Raw genomic sequence first — 18884 nt, 5'->3', positions numbered from 1 at the left:
GCGAGTTGACTGCGCGCGTAGAGGCGGGAGCGGCTGGACTGGGCCTCGGCTCCGGCCCTCCCAGTGGATTGGACGACAGGGGCGGAAGCGGAAAGGGCTGTGCCGCCGATGCGCTTGCGCGCGCGCCACGCCACCTCCGCGCGCGCTTCTCGGCGAGAGGCCACGGCCAGGCGACGTCGTTTTTTTTTTTCTTTTGGAGCCTTCCTACCGTTGCTGCCCGGCGTCGCTGCCACGTCCTGGCGTCCACGCCAAAACCGACAACAGTAGCGGCTTTTTCCTGTGTGTGATCGTTGAGCGCGATCGAGGTCAAGGCCTGAGCATGTGCACTGATACGGCAGCGGCAGATTGACGTCCATACGCGTCGTGGAGTTGCCTGCCAAGCGTACCAACAGCTGTGCCAGTATGCCCACGCACTGTTAACAACGACGTGTGTCCACAAGGCCACGTTCCTAATCCTATCCTAGCTCCCGATCCCGGTGGCGGGCAAAAGAAATAGAGTGGCAGCATGCACCTTGACTTGGCTGGGGTATCATCGTATAAAGACGTTATCTTGCATATAAAGGGATCAGGATGGCGGTTCAGATAATCACAAATTTGTCTATGATGGGATGGAGTTAAGTAGTAATAGTCAGCATTAGTGTATTCGTCATGACGGTGGTAATACTCCTCCCAGCAATCATCTAGTCAGCCTCATCTATCCCATTTTCAACCGGACTAGTTCAGCGAAGCATTATTGCCATCGGAAATGGATTGTTAACTAGCGCGTGAAACACAATCAAAGGTTGGAGAGCGCTTGAATGTTTCGAGCTCCGATTCTTTTTTTCCCAGCATGATTCATGTTCTGGCATTGTTTATAACGCGGCAGCAGCTGTCATCTATCCAACTCTTCCGGGAGTGATTCCGGAAGAATTTTTTTTAATTTTAACATTTTTTGAAAATTAATTTTAAATCTAACACTGTCTGTTTTTTTTTACTTACACTTTTGGCCGCGCCTATTGTCCTGGCACGACCAAATGCCTGTGTGCGCCATGCATGGTGGCGCGGCAGAGGACTGACGTGGCGGCGACCGGAATCGCTGACCGATGACATGGCAGGGTCTACCGCGCCATCGACCTTGGCGCGGCAGTGCCACGCCCTGATCCGTGGCGCGGCATAGCCGAATGAAACCCCGCGGCCAGTCCCGCATGCCCGAGCAGCAAGCCCGCCTAGCCGCCGCGCCCGCCGCTCGCCCAACGGTACCTGGACGGTTTAATCGGAACGCGTCGCGCTGATAGTGGAAGTTATTCTAAGTATTGCTTGACGTAAAATCAATAGTGGATTTGTTTCTGTCTTTTGTTGAATTTTTTTCTTGGCCGAATAGAGAATTTGATAAGCCAATGATATTTTTTCCGTCTTTCATAATACGGTTAACTACCATGTTAACTAATCGATTACGAAAAATTGGATCGAATTGAAACGAATATTTTTTAAGGGAACTTATTTATTTGGCTTTTTGGCCCCATATTGTAGGATCGGCGGTTACGCGACCATGGACCCTGGCTTCCTCGACCCCTCGCGTAAGACGCCGGCCACCAGCGTCGAGATACCCCGGGACCGCCGGTATCTGAACTAGTTGTTACTTAATCTCGCATGCAGTGATGTCGCGACGCATTGAAACGAATATGAAGCAAATAAATGAAATCCATGCGCAAGTTGACAAGCTGCCACATAACATTTTTATTGGTTGGACATAAGTTCAACATAACATAACCAACTAAGCATGCAAGTTTCAGACGCCAATAATGGTTCGACCTAACAAACTAAGATCCAGGAGTGTAAGGATCCCTCGGACGCCTCTGTCTTTTTGGATTTATTGGCAACACATTGAGAGTGTAGCCAATGTCGGTGTGGTCACGTCGCCGGTGCGTACGGCTCGTACCCTGCAAGTATATGATATGCACGATTACTTATAATCTTTATGATCGTTAGTTCATGGAGTCTACGTATTTAATGAAACTACCTTTGTTAGTACCTGTGAGGCTCCTTGGGTACCAAGCGAGGCACCACCTAGCTGAGACATGTCGATCCCGTCCTGCGGCCAATCGTCCCACTGGCCGTGCTGTCTGCATAAGCCCGAGGGGTCGTCGTCGTCGTCGTCCTCGGTTGCAGGGTCCTTTCCAGCGCTATGATGTGATGGTGTACGCACTGCGGGGGTGGCACCTGTCACCAGCTGAGAAGAGCCAGCTGGTGTCCTCAAAGAGGCTGAAGACGTGCCACCCGACCGCGCCGGGAGTGACGGTTCCACATAAGGAGTGTCCATGCAGCTTAGCTTCTAAGCTAGCTTTCTGCAGCTCTTCTTCACCTTCTGCATAAATAGACGTTAAAGTTAGTGCATTTCCTAAACATATATACATTAAAGAAACATTTTCGGAACAAACAAGTTTATGTTTACCTCCACAAAAGCCTCGAGAACGCCTGGCCCCTGCCCTCTAGACTCGTGAAGCCGAAACACGGCTTCGTTGGACATCCTTGACAATTGTGTCGCCTGGGTACAGAAACACGGTTGGACAGTTTTAGTACGCATACTTAATACCAAAAGGATAATAAATTGTACCATTCAAGTATCTTACCACGTATCTTTGAAGCGGGGCTCTCTATAGCTGTGTGTCTTCCCTAGTGGCAACGTCGTACACATCTTTGATCACATCTTTCTTTGAGTCCTCGTCAATCGTCTTCTCGGTGTACGGGAGCTTGATATGTGTCCTCGTAGACCTGTGAAGCCACCGTAGGTACTCGTCGAAGGTGTGCTGGTCGTGTGGAGGACCCGTATGGACCAGCTACCGTTCCCTGGTCTCCCACAAAAGGATGTGCGTGTTGTGTGTCACGCGCCAATCCTTGGTCTTGTACCTCTTCCTACGGTCATACCTGCAACAAAACGATGTTAGTTGTACCACACACACCTCTGAATTGTAGCGTTGTTATTAATCGATAATGTACCCGTACAATCCTTGGTTGGTGGAGTAAAGCGGTGGTGGGCAGCCTGTTATTCTTCCAAACTGTCTGCAGACCTTGACGGGCAAGTGAATCTCGACCACGTGGAAGAAAATAAGAGGGACGTTGCAGCGATACTCCTCTGACTCATCCCTAGTGACAGGGCTGAGATAGTACTGGAGCTCCAGAGCATCCTAAGGACACCAATGCACCTGAACATTTCGTAATTAAGTTAGGCTGTGATATAGTGTAGATTGAACAAGACACAGGTATGATAGTAAAGAGAGTGTAACCTGGTGCTGTGTCAGGACGTCGAGACCGTCCGTGTACTCCCTGTACTTGTGCCTCGCATTCCGTCTAACTCTGATTCCGTCCAGATAAACAGAGCTGTAGGGAGTGTATTCTACCCGTTCCATTGCTACATTGAACACGATAATGAATTAGCCATTAATAAACTCAGCATATGTAACCATATCAAAGAATATAATGAACCGAAGTACTTACTGGTAAACCAGTATTAAGGGGCCTCCCAACGGACCATCGTTCCCAACACCAAACCTGGAATAGGTATGAGCAACCTCCAAGGTTCGCATACCCTGAGGTGCGACGACAGGCAACACATAGCTATCAATACGTCCATGCCAGGACTGCGCTGCCCCAGCTGTACGCCACTATGTTTTCCCATGGTTGGTGTAGTATGTCAAGAAAGATCCAACTGATGGTGTTGCCCGAGACGTCTAGGAAGAGGAAAGCACCAAGAAAGTGCCAGAGCCACACTCGAGTGAACCTGTCGATCTGAGCCTCCTCAGTCTGTGGGTTCAAGTAATCAAAGTGCTCCATGATCCAGGACGACGAAACACCAGAAGTTTTCTTGAAATTTACCAAAGAAAATGAGACCCGATGGTTGCAGGAAAGCAATGCAAGTATTAAATAGGCTTCAATTTCTTACTTATTTTTCTTGAAAGCCTCGTCGTCCGGTGGAAGAAAACTAGTAAATTGAGCCACCAGCGCCCTCCAGTGATCGTTGTCAACTATCCCTGTCACTGGAAGTCCCCCAACCGAAGGCCAAAAATAGCCTCCACGTCGTATATGGTCAAGGTCATCTCGCCACAAGGTAGGTGGAATGTGTGGGTCTCAGGCCTCCTCCTGTTATAAGAATAGAACGACTGTTAGTTGCCTCAAATTTGTTATGAGAAAGTTTACGTACAAAGAATGCACTTGCACATGTTTATAGCTGCAGTAAGTAGTGCTGGGTCAAGGGGCGAAAGACCGCGGTTGACAACACGGACAAGCTCAAGTAAGCCGGCACGCCATATGTACGGCGTATAATACTCGTCCCACTGGTGCGCCCTGGTGTGCGTGCGGGGCATCAAAGTAGGCAAGGCCACCTCTGCGTCGTTGTCACTCAATATATGTGCTCGGTGCTGGTCGTCGTACTCTACCTCAAGAATAGGGTACAACGGGTGCTGCGTGGGAGGGGCCATCCTGTTACAAATTGATAAACTAAGCGTTAAAGTATTCAAATTAACAAAATTCAAATTAACATTATGTAGCATTGCAAATTTTGAACTACTTGTTATGCAATACGAACACAATATGAAAGCACATGTATATATTCATAGTAACATTAACAGACATACCACACACTAGTAACATAAACAACTTTACTAGGAATATAAGCATTTGACGAAACTTTATGAGGTCATCAAAATCGGCGTATCACGCACTAGTAAGTACCGACATTTATAAACTAGTATCTATACCCAAAACCCCTAACTAAATAACTAACTATAAACTAAATAATAAATACTTAATCAATCCCTAAACCCAAAATCCTAACTATACTAGAACACATAACCTCAAACCTAAAAACTACCTACGTAAATCACAAACAAATTCACTAACCTAACTATCCTAAATCACTAACTATCCTAAATTTGACAAACTATCATAAATCAATAACAATTATAAAACCCTAACTATCCTAAATCACTAATTATCCCAAATCACTAATTATCCTAAAACAATAATAATCAAAATAACATGAAATCGAGAGGGAGGTGCCTTAGGAGCGGGCGGCCTCGACGCGCCGGCGTTCGTGGCGCGGCCGGCGCGAGCGCTGCGCGGCGGGAGTGTCCGGGCGCGGCATCAGGCCACTGCTGCGCCACCATACATGGCGCGACATAGATATTTGGCCACGCTAGGGCAATAGACGCGGCCAAAAGTGTTAGTAAAAAAAACAGACAGTATTAGATTTAAAATTAATTTTCAAAAGATGTTAAAAATAAAAAAAATCTCCTAGGCCAGAGTGCAGGGGGAGAGATGGAGAGAAAGGGGGAAGGAGTGCAGTGCAGCGACGGGCAATGCAAGAGACAAAAGGTCGGAGACAAATGGGATGTTTCAGATGCGGTCAGAGCATATGCCTGCTGTAGGAGGGGATAATTATGAGATTGGGGCAGAGCTGTTGACCCGAGTGGAGATGAAGACAGCCAGCAGCAGAGCTTGCGATGCTTTCCGCTAGGATGGCCCTCTGACATGCACCTGGCTTGTCCTCCTCGCCCATCCCTATCCTCCTCCTCGATTTTTTTATTTTAATATTTTTTGAAAACTAATTTTAAATTTAACACTATTTTTTTAAAAAAACTAACATTTTTTGTTGTGCCTATTGTCCTGGCGCGGCCAAATGCCTATGCCGCGTCATGCATGGTGGTGCGGCAGTGGGCTGACGTGGCGACGACCGGAATCGCGATTGTTGATGTGGCAGGGCTCTGCCGCGCCACCAATCTTGGCACGGCAGTGACGTGCCACGGAGCATGGTGCGGCTGGGCCAAATAAATATCGCAAGCGAGCCTGCCCACCCACACGCACCCCTGCCCGCCCGCCCGCCGCCGGCGCCCGCACGCGCCCGCGCCGACCGTGCCCGCCCGCCCACGCCGCGCCCGCCACTCCCACCGCGCAGCACCCGCGCCGACCGCGCCACGAACGCTGGCGCGTCAAGGCCGCCCGCTCCTAAGGTACCTCCCTCTTGATTTCATGTTTTTTTATTATTATTGTTTTAGGATAATTAGTGATTTAGGATAATTAGGGTTTTATGATTGTTATTGATTTATGATAGTTTGTCAAATTTAGGATAGTTAGTGATTTAGGATAGTTAGGTTAGTGAATTTGTTTATGATTTACGTAGGTAGTTTTTAGGTTTGAGGTTGTGTGTTCTAGTATAGTTAGGATTTTGATTTTAGAGATTGATTAGGTATTTATTACTTAGTTTATAGTTAGTTATTTAGTTAGGGATTTTGGGTATAGATACTAGTTTATAAATGTCGGTACTTACTAGTGCGTGATACGTCGATTTTGATGACTTCGTGAAGTTTCGTCAAATGCTTATATTCCTAGTGAAGTTGTTTATGTTACTAGTGCGTGATATTTCTGTTAATGTTACTCTGAATATATACATGTGCTTTCATATTGTGTTCGTATTGCATAACAAGTAGTTCAAAATTTGCAATGCTACATAATGTTAATTTAAATTTTGTTAATTTGAATACTATAACGTTTAGTTTATCAATTTGTAACAGGATGGCTCCTCCCACGCAGCACCCATTGTACCCCATTCTTGAGGTGGAGTACGACGACCAGCACCGAGCACACATCTTGAGTGACAACGACGTAGAGGTGGCCTTGCCTACTTTGAGGCCCCGCACGCACACCAGGGCGTACCAGTAGGATGAGCGTTATGCGCCATACATACGGCATGCCGGCTTCCTCGAGTTTGTCCGTGTTGTCAACCATGGTCTTCCGCCCCTTGACCCAGCACTACTTACTTGCAGCTGTAGACAGATGCGAGTGCTTTCTTTGTACGTAAACTTTCTTGTAACAAATTTGAGACAACTAACAGTCGTTCTATTCTTATAATAGGTGGAGGCCTGAGACCTACACGTTCCACCTACCTTGTGGCGAGATGACCTTGACCGTGCAGGACGTGAAGGCTATTTTTGGCCTTCGGTTGGGGGGACTTCCAGCGACAGGGATATTTGACAACGATCACTGGAGGGAGCTAGTGGCTCAGTTTATTGGCTTTCTTCCACCGGACGACGAGGCTTCCAAGAAAAATAAGTGAGAAATTGAAGCATATTTAATACTTGCATTGCTTTCCTGTAGCCATCGGGTCTTATTTTCTTTGATAAATTTTAGGAAAACTTCCGGTGTTTTGTCGTCCTGGATCACGGAGCGCTTTGATTACTTGGACCCACAAGCTGAGGAGGCTTAGATCGACAGGTTCACTCGAGTGTGGCTCTGGTACTTTCTTGGTGCTTTCCTCTTTCCAGACGCCTCGGGCAACACCATCAACTGGATCTTTCTTGACATACTACGCTAGCCGTGGGAGAGCATAGCGGCATACAACTGGGGCAGCGCTGTCCTGGCATGGACGTATCGACAGCTATGTGTTGTCTACCATCGCACCTCAGGGTATGTGAACCTTGGAGGTTGCTCGTACCTACTCCAGATTTGATGTTGGGAACGATGGCTCGTTGGGAGGCCCCTTAATATTGGTTTACCGGTAAGTACTTCGATTCATTATATTCTTCGATATGGTTACATATGATGAGTTTCTTAATGGCTAATTCATTATCGTGTTCAATGCAGCAATGGAACAGGCGGGATACACTCCCTACAACTCTGTTTATCTAGACGGAATCAGAGTTAGTTAGAGGGAATGCGAGGCGCAAGTACAGAGAGTACACGGACGGTCTCGACGTCCTAACACAGCACCAGGGTATCTCGACGCCGATGGTCGATGTCTTGCGCGAGGGGTCGAGGAAGTCGGGGTCCATGGTCGCGCCACCGCCGATCCTACAATATGGGGCCAAAATGCCAAATAAATAAGTTCCCTTAAAAAATATTCGTTTCAATCCAATCCAATTCTTCGTAATCGATTAGTTAACATGGTGGTTAACCGTATTATGAAAGACGGAAAAAATATCATTGGCTTATTAAATTCTCTATTCGGCCGTGAAAAAATTCAACAAAAGATAGAAACAAATCAACTATTGATTTTACGTCAAGCAATACTTAGAATAACTCCCACTATCGGCGCGACGTGTTCCGATTAAACCGTCCAGGTACCGCCGGGCGGGCGGCGGGCGCGGCGGCCAGGTGGGCTTGCTGCTCGGGCAGTCGGGACTGGCCGCGGGATTTCATTCGGCTCTGCCGCGCCACGGATCAGGGCGCGGCACTGCCGCGCCAAGGTTGATGGCGTGGCAGATCCTGCCACGTCATCGGTCAGCGATTCCGGTCGCCGCCACGTCAGCCCTCTGCCGCGCCACCATGCATGACGCGACACAGGCATTTGGCCGCGTCAGGGCAATAGGCACGGGCAAAAGTGTTAGTTAAAAAACAGACAGTGTTAGATTTAAAATTAGTTTTCAAAAAGTGTTAAAATTAAAAAAAAACCAAGAAAACGTGTGAACAAAACATACAAGCTTATAGTTTGAACTCTAGTGAGCAAGTTCCACTAAAGAAACTTAATCAACGGAGATACAGTTAGTTTGAGTGATGTTGCCAATTCAACAAGCATATCAAACAACATCATAATTAATCCAAGAAACGAAAACAATATATTGGCGGAAACGTGAAAAATCATCAGAATGAACATATGAAACTAGTAAGAACCTAACAATAACATGCTCACAAAAAAATTATGATGTTATAAAAAATATTGTTCCAAATGGCATGAAGCCAAAAAAAATGCTACATTCTTGGTGTTACCATCAGCATGAATAATCTAGCGAATGCTATATTTATTTTTCTAAGAATTTTACTAGATTTTCTTGTAAGTTGCTTACCAATTTCATCGGGTCATTTGAAGATTTCTCAGCTTTGTTGATTGACCATACTGACAAAATATACTTCATTTCCAGGAAACCACACCGTCAATTGTCTGTTTGGTTGACCACGGTGCTATATTTTGTAATGTACATTCACAATTTTGAGAAATCTCTAAAGTTTTGGTCACTGTGGTGGAAACTACGTACCTAGGCTAGATATCGAGCCAGCTCGGCTCGGCTCGTTACTGAGCTTGAGCTGGCTCGTTTAGCTCGCAAGCTACTAAAAAAAATAGGACATACATATTTATAATGTTTATGCTACAATAATTTCAAAAGGTGACAACCACCATTATGTAACCATACATGATTAATACATATCAGGTTCATCAAAAGTATCAACCATGCAACATAGCTAGTCCATCCATGATCATGCAATTCCAGCATACTAACTAATTGCTTGCCACCACAAACTTAGGAAGTCCATAGATTCAATGTCAGCATCATCATCTTCTCATTGAAAAACAATCCATAAAATCAACATTTATACCACAACAATTATAAAATTAAAGTTCATATGAAACAGCTGAAAATAAGGATTACATGTCAATAGAATAGGTGTACACTTCTATGTCAGTATCATCATCTTTTGGATTCATGGTCATGGGCTGATAAGCCTTAGCTCGTGAGTAGCTCGCGAGCTGACTCGTTAAAATAGCGAGCTAGACTTCCAGCTCAACTCGTGAAAAAAGTTAAAACGAGCCAAGTCGAGCCGAGCTGAGCCAGCCATGAGTCGAGCGAGTTGACGAGCCATGAGTATTTTGTCGAGCCCTATACGTACCTCCCAGGTTATTGAAGTCATATTTATTCTCATGGATCTATTCCATGAAGAAACAGTGCTAATGTTTCTATTGAGAATCTAGACGCCTAGTGGTAAGCAATGTTTCTACGGAGAGCTGCAAGGGCTATCCAGTTATGCTCGAGGAGGCCTACGTCACCGTTGGCCGTTGTCGTCTCGCGCGCTATCGAGTCGGTGCTGGAGGCGGTAAGAAACACACGCGGTGCATGATGGTGTTCAGAATTCCTCTCGGACGTCACTTTCACATTTTTTTTCTCAACTCTCCGTGTAAAAGACACAAAAAGCTCCATTTGCAAGCGCTGAGAAAAGGCAATTACGGGAAAAAAAATGAATGCATGCATTGTCACACGTGGCTGTGACGTATCAACGACGGGACATGGGTTTCCATACCGTAGTGTTGCTAGGTAGCTACCGCCTACCGCTATTACCAGAGGGGAGGGCCGGCCGTGGATAGCGCGCGGATAGGCTTGTGCCGCGCGCGCATGCACGCACATGCAGAGACCGTCGCAGGAGGGCACCCGCTGCACTGCATCTCGCGCCATCGTGGAGACCTCGGGCAGAGGCAACCCCGGCCGTCCATACCACACCATTCCCCGGGAAATACGCCGGATTCGCCCGGAAATTGCGTGTACGGGCGGGCCGGATGAGCGCACACGAGCACATCGTGATGAATGGGGGGGGGGGGGGGGGGGGGGGGGGGGGGTGCTCAATTATTCATGTGAGTATGTGTGACTCTGCGGGCTTGCGGCTCGTGAAAGTGAAAGCGTTAAACTCGCAGCGTTTTTCATTGGATCGTGAATCGTGATTGGCATCCAAGCGCGCCTGACGCCGATGGATGGGATGGGAGGGATCATGCATGCCCGTGATCCTAGAAAAAGCGACATGCTGCGTGCCTGATGATGCTTTTGTTCGAGAAAGGAAACGGCCGGCCCGGCCCGGTGGTAATCTCGAGGGATCGGAGTAAAGAAGCAGCAGCTGCGACCTTTTGCTCTGCATTGGGACGTACAGTAACCTTTCTTCCCCCTCCAACACTTGCATGTGCACCGCCGGCCGTTTTGTTGCAAGTCTTTACAAACTACTCATGCTCATCAGGTTTGGGCAGGCGTGGCGCATTTGCTCATTTCTGATCCTTTTTCCTTTTTGTTGAACCGATAGCTGGTCCGGAAACTCGACACCACCACGCTTGACAATGTTGCCCACATGCACATAGCTTTTCGATCGGGACAACGACACTGGGGGGTTTCATACGCAATGAACCATCCGTTGAGATCCGATCCATCTATATATCGTTATTATCCATATACAACTGGCCTGCTCATCGTCGGCGAAGTTCAATTTTTTTCTTGGTATCAAAGAAAAACAAAATAATTTGCTACATTGTATTATGACGAGAATCGTTTGGTTTCTAAAACCTTCTGGCTCCGCTCCTACCTTAGAGCACGCCTAGTGGTGAGTCGATTCACGGCAACAACAAAAAAAAACAGCCATGTAACAGGTTATGTTTGTTTAAGTCGAACGGTAATGCTCCCACGCGGGCGTCCGTCCATTTAGATGGTGTGCGCCCCACACCACATCGCTGTTGTCGCCTCTTCCTCCCCCACCACGCCCCCTTAGCCTGTGCTGCTCACTCCTCTCTCCTGCCCGTCGCGCGCGCCCACTTCTGCTGGTCGGGCCGCTCGCTCCCGCGCGCCGCCCGCCTCTGCTGGTGCTGTCGTCGTGCACGTCTAGCTTGCGCCCCTCGCTCCTCTCTCCTGCCCGTCGTGCGCCCACCTGTGTTAATCGGGCCGCTCGCACTACTACAGAAAATCTTTTCCGCAGCGTTTCAGTTTGAGGCTCTGAGGCGGGCGGCCCGATTGCTCGCCTCGGTTATTCTAGGCAGGGTAGCAACCGCCTCGGTTAATACATTAACCGAGGCGGGCATTGTAAAATAACCGCCTCGATTAATAAGTATTAACCGAGGTGGGCATTGTAAAATAACTGCCTCGGTAAATCATTGTTGACACCTGTGGAGGCACACAGGCCCCGTTCGGCTTGTTGAAACTTTGCTGAATTGGCTGAAACACTGTTCTAACTGAATTGTTGTGAAAGAGAAAATACTATTCCGGATGAAAAAACAAGCTGAATAGTGCGAATTATAAGGTAAGCCAAACGGGGCCACAGAGACAAAATCCGTAAGCACACGGGTATCGAAGTAGTTTTCACTGGGAGTATTATCGAGTATCGTATCCACGGGGAAACGTGTGTGTTGTCTAACAACTAGTTTGTCCAGGGATAGCAATCAAGGTTTAAGGTATGAGTAAAGAGGATTTCTATGGTTATGACCCTATACAAAGCAAGGCTTATGATTCTAATGTTCATTTTGGGACGCCGCTTAGATAGTAAAGCATCGCTAATAGATAACTCTAATGACGTGACTACGGTCCTACTAATTTAAGAACCTGCTCAATTCGGCGTGGACTACAAAAGATAGACGGGGTTGTCACCCCCGCTGCTACCACGCAACCAAGAAGCAAGGAGCAAACATAGGTAGCCGATAGCCCAAGCACCACGCCGATGCTAACGATTACTACTCTAATCCAGCTAGCAAGAACTAGAGTACTCAAAAGAACTATGAACCCGTGAACAAAAGAGCACAATACTTACTTTAAACAGAAATCAATTACCAGAAATATCTCAGATGTAGATTTGGAAAAGCCTAGATCTGCCAAAGTACAAGCCGTAGAGGTAACACCAACAGATCGGTACTTCCTTCAAACTCTTCCCTCACTAACTCAATATTTTTATTTACAAGACTAGATCCTATAAATGACTAATCTTCTCTTGATGCCCTGATCCTGAGATGAGGATATGAATTAGGGTTTTAGGATGACCTAGGAAAAGGGGGTAGGGGCTTGCTATTTATGAGGGAAGCTTGGCACCCTGCCCCTTTAAGTAGCCTCATTGGTACTAAACTTTACACTATATCTCATTAAAATACACATGGGCCTTTATGGGTCAAATTTTCAATTGAGCCCATAAATGCATAGCATGGCTCTATATCGTCCCTCTATTTGAACCGACGTTGAGCAACATCATAGATTGATCCTCAATGGCGGTGGAAGAACCAATGTCGAAGCAGAGCAGGACAGGTGGGACCAGGAGGTCGGCCGGCTTATAGGTGGGGCCGGTTGGCCCTACCTGGCAGCCACTCATGCTCTATCACGGTGTGGTGTCCTCTGGTGTCTTCTAGAGTCTTCTAGTGCATGTTTCATCGTGGATAAACGTGATTTGCTCTGACGATTGGGTCCACCTTGCTTGTTTTCTGGATAAACCCTACTGAAAACATAGATTCACCAAAACTCATGGAATTTGTCAGTTTAAACCTCTAAACCTATCTTGACGATCACTTTCATGTATTTATACAAGTTATATTGATGGTTTATGATGAGTGTTAACTACCGTCAACAACCTCTCCCACACTTAACCTTTGCTAGACCCTAAGCAAAGCTAGACTTGGCAATGGATCAGGAGTTACTACAATGCTTTCACGTCTCAAAAGTATACATGCGTTCAATAAAAAATTATCCTCTAGATTAGAATAAACCGATTTGACTTTCAAACTTACCCATATTACCTTCAACCATGGGGCTTCTTAGCCTTCACTTGGGTCTTGAGCAATTGAAAGACAGAACGATCGAGTCAAGCACTATGTCTCAAGTTCTTTGTTCCACCAATGTTCTGAAGTTTTTATAAGTTTTCAAAATAAAACTTAGAGATTCCATTGTATGACACTCTCAAGTCTTTCAATATATGTGGTATTTGTGGATCCTTACCAAGGCAATAATGATGTTATGTCTTTTCCTTTCCTACCACTAAGGCTTATGTGGAGCTCATAGGTGGGGAGAAAGCTAGGGCGTACTTGTAACGCATATATTATAAAGTCAAACCTCGGATCTAAAGAGAGTTGAGTCATATAATCAAATCAAAGCTAGCACTTCACACAAGTGTAAATTGCTAACTTGATTTAGATTTTATGCTCCTTATCCAACATTTAAGCTCTATGTCAAGATTTGGATAAGCACCATAAAACCCGACTTGGTAGTGATAACTCCCCCTACATATGTGCTCAAATGGTTTGGTTTCAAGTTTGCACACATGCATAAATATAAAATTTGTGAGAGTGTTAGCACTACTAAGTGATGCTAAGGTGTATAGAATAACCTTTGAAGCATGATACCAATCGGAGTTGCACTTTTAACACCATCCTTAGCATCATGAGTAGCTAGACAATAAAAACACTAGAAACCCTGTGAGATCAACATTATAAGTAAGGTTCTAGTACCACTTGTAAAAGCACAAGTCTAGCTACCATCCTATGCATGCTAGTTATCATATAATCATTCAAGTTCTATAACTAGCATACAACACACAAGTATGCATATCAAATTTAAAACTTATGCAATGCAAGCAAGCACATGAATATGCACATCTCAAATGCAACCAATCAAAGTACATGAGCTTGCTCCCCCTACTTGTGTGCTTCTCTTGTCCATGAATTTTGATCCCCTTACATTCTTCAATGTTGCTCCATCTTTGTCCATCTATGTCCAACTTCTACTTCTTCGTCTCAATCTCCCTCAAGCTTTCATATCTTTGTACAATCTCTTCCCCTTTGTCATTAATTTTCATAAAAGGTGTGCTTCTCATTGATGCAAAGGCTTGCATTGGGGTAGATGGTTGAGGCTTGAATCTTGAATTTTTTATGGACATTTTCAAATATTGGAATGACACTACATGTATGGCTCTTGAGATACCACATATAGGATCTTTGACCTTGATACCAATTGGTGGGGCACCTCCCCCTATGTCATAGCATGGGTCATTCACTTGATAAACTTGAGCTCTTGTAGGTGAGGGATGCAATCTTTATTTGTTGATCACTTGATAATAACACTAAGTGTTCACATCAACTAATCACCGATCTGCATACGCTATTTCATCACCATTGCTGATTCTTCTCTGGAGGTCATATATTTTTACATCATGTACTACCATTCTACATATTTGTATTGCAGGATCATCGCCTAGGTGATCGGACCACCCGATGCTCGGACTTCTCCACCGATCAACTGGTCGGACCACTAGGTTCATGGACTTCATCGCCGACTAGTTGATCGGACTATTCACCGGTCGCTTCTACTCAATGCTCACTTTGCCGCCGACTAGTTGACCGAATTGTTCATCGCCAGCTACGCCGGGGACTCCTCAGTGCTCGGACGTCGCCGGCTGCGCCGGGGACTCCTCGGTGCTAAGACATCGCCCGCTGCACCGAGGACTCCTCGGTGCTCGGACATCGTCGGCTGCACCGAGGACTCCTCGATGTCCGGACATCACCAGCTCCGCTAGGGACTCCTCAGTGCTCGAACATCGCTAGCTACGCTGGGGACTCTTTAGTGTTCGGATTCTTCGTGCAAGCATCGCCAGCTAAGCTGAGAACTCCCTTGGTGGTCGGATCTTGCTACGTCTCATCGATGTACTATCAAGCTGCTCCATGCTATTCGGATCAGGGTGCCGATCTTGGGCAGCATGTCTGGGGTCTTGATACGCACATGTCAGATAACGTCGGCAAGCTTTCAGACTTCTTTTCTTTGACCCTGCTACAAGATTCATTCTTCATCTTCCAGCAGGCTCGGGGACTAAGTGGCTACACTTCACCTGGCGGTGAATGTAGTGCTTATTTTTTGATTTACCCTCCTTATTGACGGAGTCTAAGTGGCTACACTTCTCATAAGTGGAAGACAGTTGGACCCCTTACATCCTTCTAGCAAACCTCAGCTTCGAGTAAATCTGGGCTTGCTCACAGTTGGACTGCTTGGACGCCGTTCCCACTGCTTGAACAACAGCTCGGATGACAGTTCAACTACTCGGACGCCTGTTCAACTGCTCAGACGCCTGTTCAACTGCTCAGATACTCGCTTCAACAGCTTAGCTCCCAATCAAACTAGTTGGACACCTGTTCCTAATGATCAGCAGCAAGTTGGATAGCTCGGACAAACTCAAGACAGTGTTGCTCAAATGATACAAGGTGCTTGGGGACTAGTTGTGGGGATATGACCCCCGGTATCTATAAGACAAGACATGGGCTGCACCATCAAAGGTGGCCCAGCCCACATGATCAAGGCGTGCACGACACTGGTCGACGTGCACCGCAAGATATTGTATAGTACCAAATAGGATACTTTTCTTATAACCCTACCCCTCTAGAGTATATAAGGAGAGGCAGGGGTCCCCTAGTGGATATCGATCTACATACATCTGATATCCAATACAATACAATAAAGACACAGGACGTAGGGTATTACATCGATCAAATGGCCCGAACCTAGCTAAATCGTTGTCTCTACGCCTTGTGTCACCATCCGGTTCCTATCATGCGCACCTCCACCGATCAATCTACCTTCGTGGAATACCCCTCGGAGGACTGCCGAGCATCTTTTGTCGACAGGATCACTTGTGTAATCACCATCTTGTATAGTTAATACCACATGTAGAAATGTGATACTATCTGAAAGAATTTGCTACCATGGAATCACTTATTGGATTTATCAATTTTGACCATTTCTTGAACATTTGCTATCTTCATGAGTGTTGAAAGCATCTAGGTCCCTTGTTGGGTTTCGGTGATTAATGACAATACAAGATTACTATGACTAACGTGTGTTTTGCAGAGACAATTAAGTTAGGTCATGGTAATAGAGATCGATTGGGCAATCGAGGTGGTCATGCCCCTACGATGGAAATCGTTTCGGTTTTCAAAGGATGGACGACAAGGTTAAGGACGACTAGTTCTAAGTGTTGATTGGAGTTGGAGAGACACTTAGAGTAGTTTAGGACTTTGTTTTTCCTTTGGTCATACTATTAAGGGGGGTATGGATAGGTAGCTTGACATAGGTGAGTCTAGTGAGTTAGGTGTGGTGCACACTTGTTAAAACTAGCACTAGGTAGCTCCACAACAGCCCTATAATCCTATGGAGCAAACTTTATTCACATATGTTCAAGAGTTGGAAGTGAATGGAGGGTCAAATGCTGACCGGACGCTGGCTCTGGCCCACGTCAGCCGGCCGCAGGCACAGCACCGAATCATCACCCTCGCCAGTCGTCACGCGTCCAAGGAATCAATGGCTGGCTTCGGTGTTGTTTACACCCAGGGTGTAAAGTTTTGAGTAGGTCAGGTCAGATATTATATAGGGGTGTTATATGGAGTGTTTGATACTAGTAAAAAAATAAATTACAGAATCTGTCAGTAAACCATCAGACGAATTTATTAAACCTAATTAATCCATTATTAGCATATGTATTACTGTAGTACTTTATTATCAAATAATGGACTAATTAGGCTTAAAAGATTCGTCTCGCAAAGTAGTCGCAATCTGTGTAATTAGTTATTTTTTCAGTCTATATATTAATACTCTATGCATATGTCCAAATATTCGATGCGATAAAGTCCAAACATTCTATATATTAAACAAGGGCTTTGTCGATGAAGCAAAGCAAGGTACGAAGCTGAAGCCTCCATCAGGTTCAGTAGTACTGTAGCAAAGAACATACAGAGAAAACACTGTACGCTTGAGTTAGTGGCGAATTGGCGATCGCGAGCTCGTTCCCGCCCTGGCATACCTCTGTTCCAAAAAAAAAATGTAACTACGTGCTCATCAGAGTTGGCACAATCAGATGCTCAGCCTTCGGAGGTCTCGAGCGATGTGATCTGGGAGCAATGTAATAGGCCTAGGTTAGCTTCTGCTGTGGACCATGGTTAAACTCTAGTTTTAGCAGCTTGGCTGCTCCTGTTGTTTTTTGGCAGCTTGGCTGCTCTGTGCGCGATGACGCTTAACTCTACGCTGAATTGTTGGTTCGCTTTTCATCTATAAAGCGGGGGAAACCTTCTATTCAAAAAAAAATGTATATACTTGTTGCGTACAAGTTAAAGTGGTTCATGTTTGATAAAGTTCCTAATAAATAATATTCACATTTATAACTCCAACTCAATTTATGATGAAAATACGTTTCGTAACTAATCTAATAATATTTATTTGATATCATAAATATTGATATTTTTTATTTATAATATAATTGGTCAAAGATACTATAACACGCCACGTACGCACCCGGCCGCGAGCTGGCCCCGCTGCTGACGCTGTTTTCTCATGAGCAGCGCAACCTACGTGGCATGTCCACCTGTCGACTGTCGATCATCTACCGGCAGCAACACGCACGGTGGCGGCACCGGCATCCGGGTAGGCCCCTGCGCGCAAGTGCGATAGGACTGCAGGCCGGCCGGCCGGTGTGGGTCTCGTGTCATAGCCATCATATCGACGGCGGATCGGCGGTGGGGTTACCCTGAATACGGCGCGAGGCCGCGAGCGGCCTGGCGCGGTGGCAGCTAGCGGAGGCACAGGGAACGTTCGAGAGCGTCGCACTGTGCCGTGGCGTGGCGTCGCGTGCGGGACGAACGAAGCGCCTGGACTAGACGCGCAGGCAGAGGCAGATGCGGGGCACGTCCGCCGGGGGCGGCGCGTCGGGGGTCATCGGCGACGCGCACGCCGCCGCCGCCGCGTCCCGGTCCCGCCTGGCGCCTGCGCTCCTCCACCACCAGGACCCGCGGCAGGCGCCGCCGGTCGTCGTCTTCGTCCACCGCGCAATGCGGGTTCCTGCTGCTGCTGGCATTGTCAGTGGGGTCAGGCGTGCCGTCGTCGTCGTTGTTTCGGTTTGTCGTGGCGGCGTCTGGGCTGGCTCCGTCGCCGTCGTCGCTGCGCTGGACCTTTTCTTGGTGGCACTACTCCTGGAGCTGGAGGAGGACTGCCAGCGGTGGAGCATCTGACGGAACCACACGACCCGCTGGAGAGGCCGGAGGAGTCTTCCTCGTCGGCGCCACCGCTACTCTCGTGTCCCATCGACGACGACGTCGGCTAAGGGCCTGTTTGGTTCCTTTACTCCATGGACTAAAGTTTAGTCTCAGGATTAAAGTTTAGTCTAGATCCTGTTTGGTTCCAGATCCATTAATGCAGTTGTATAAAGACAATATTATTCCTATTGAGATGAAGATATTACAGCTGCTGGCCACGGGTGGGATGGAGAGTAACAAGAGGTAGGATTGTCTTCAGAATACTTTAGTCCAGTTTAGTCACCCTCTCATGGACTAGAGGACTAAACCCTTTAGTCCAAATTTTAGTCCATGTGTTTAACATTTTAGGGAC

The sequence above is a fragment of the Miscanthus floridulus genome, chromosome 18 (assembly GCF_019320115.1).
Source record: "Miscanthus floridulus cultivar M001 chromosome 18, ASM1932011v1, whole genome shotgun sequence".
NCBI lineage: Eukaryota > Viridiplantae > Streptophyta > Magnoliopsida > Poales > Poaceae > Miscanthus > Miscanthus floridulus.
The sequence above is the reverse complement of the archived record's forward strand: the minus strand, read 5'-3'. Positions refer to the sequence as shown.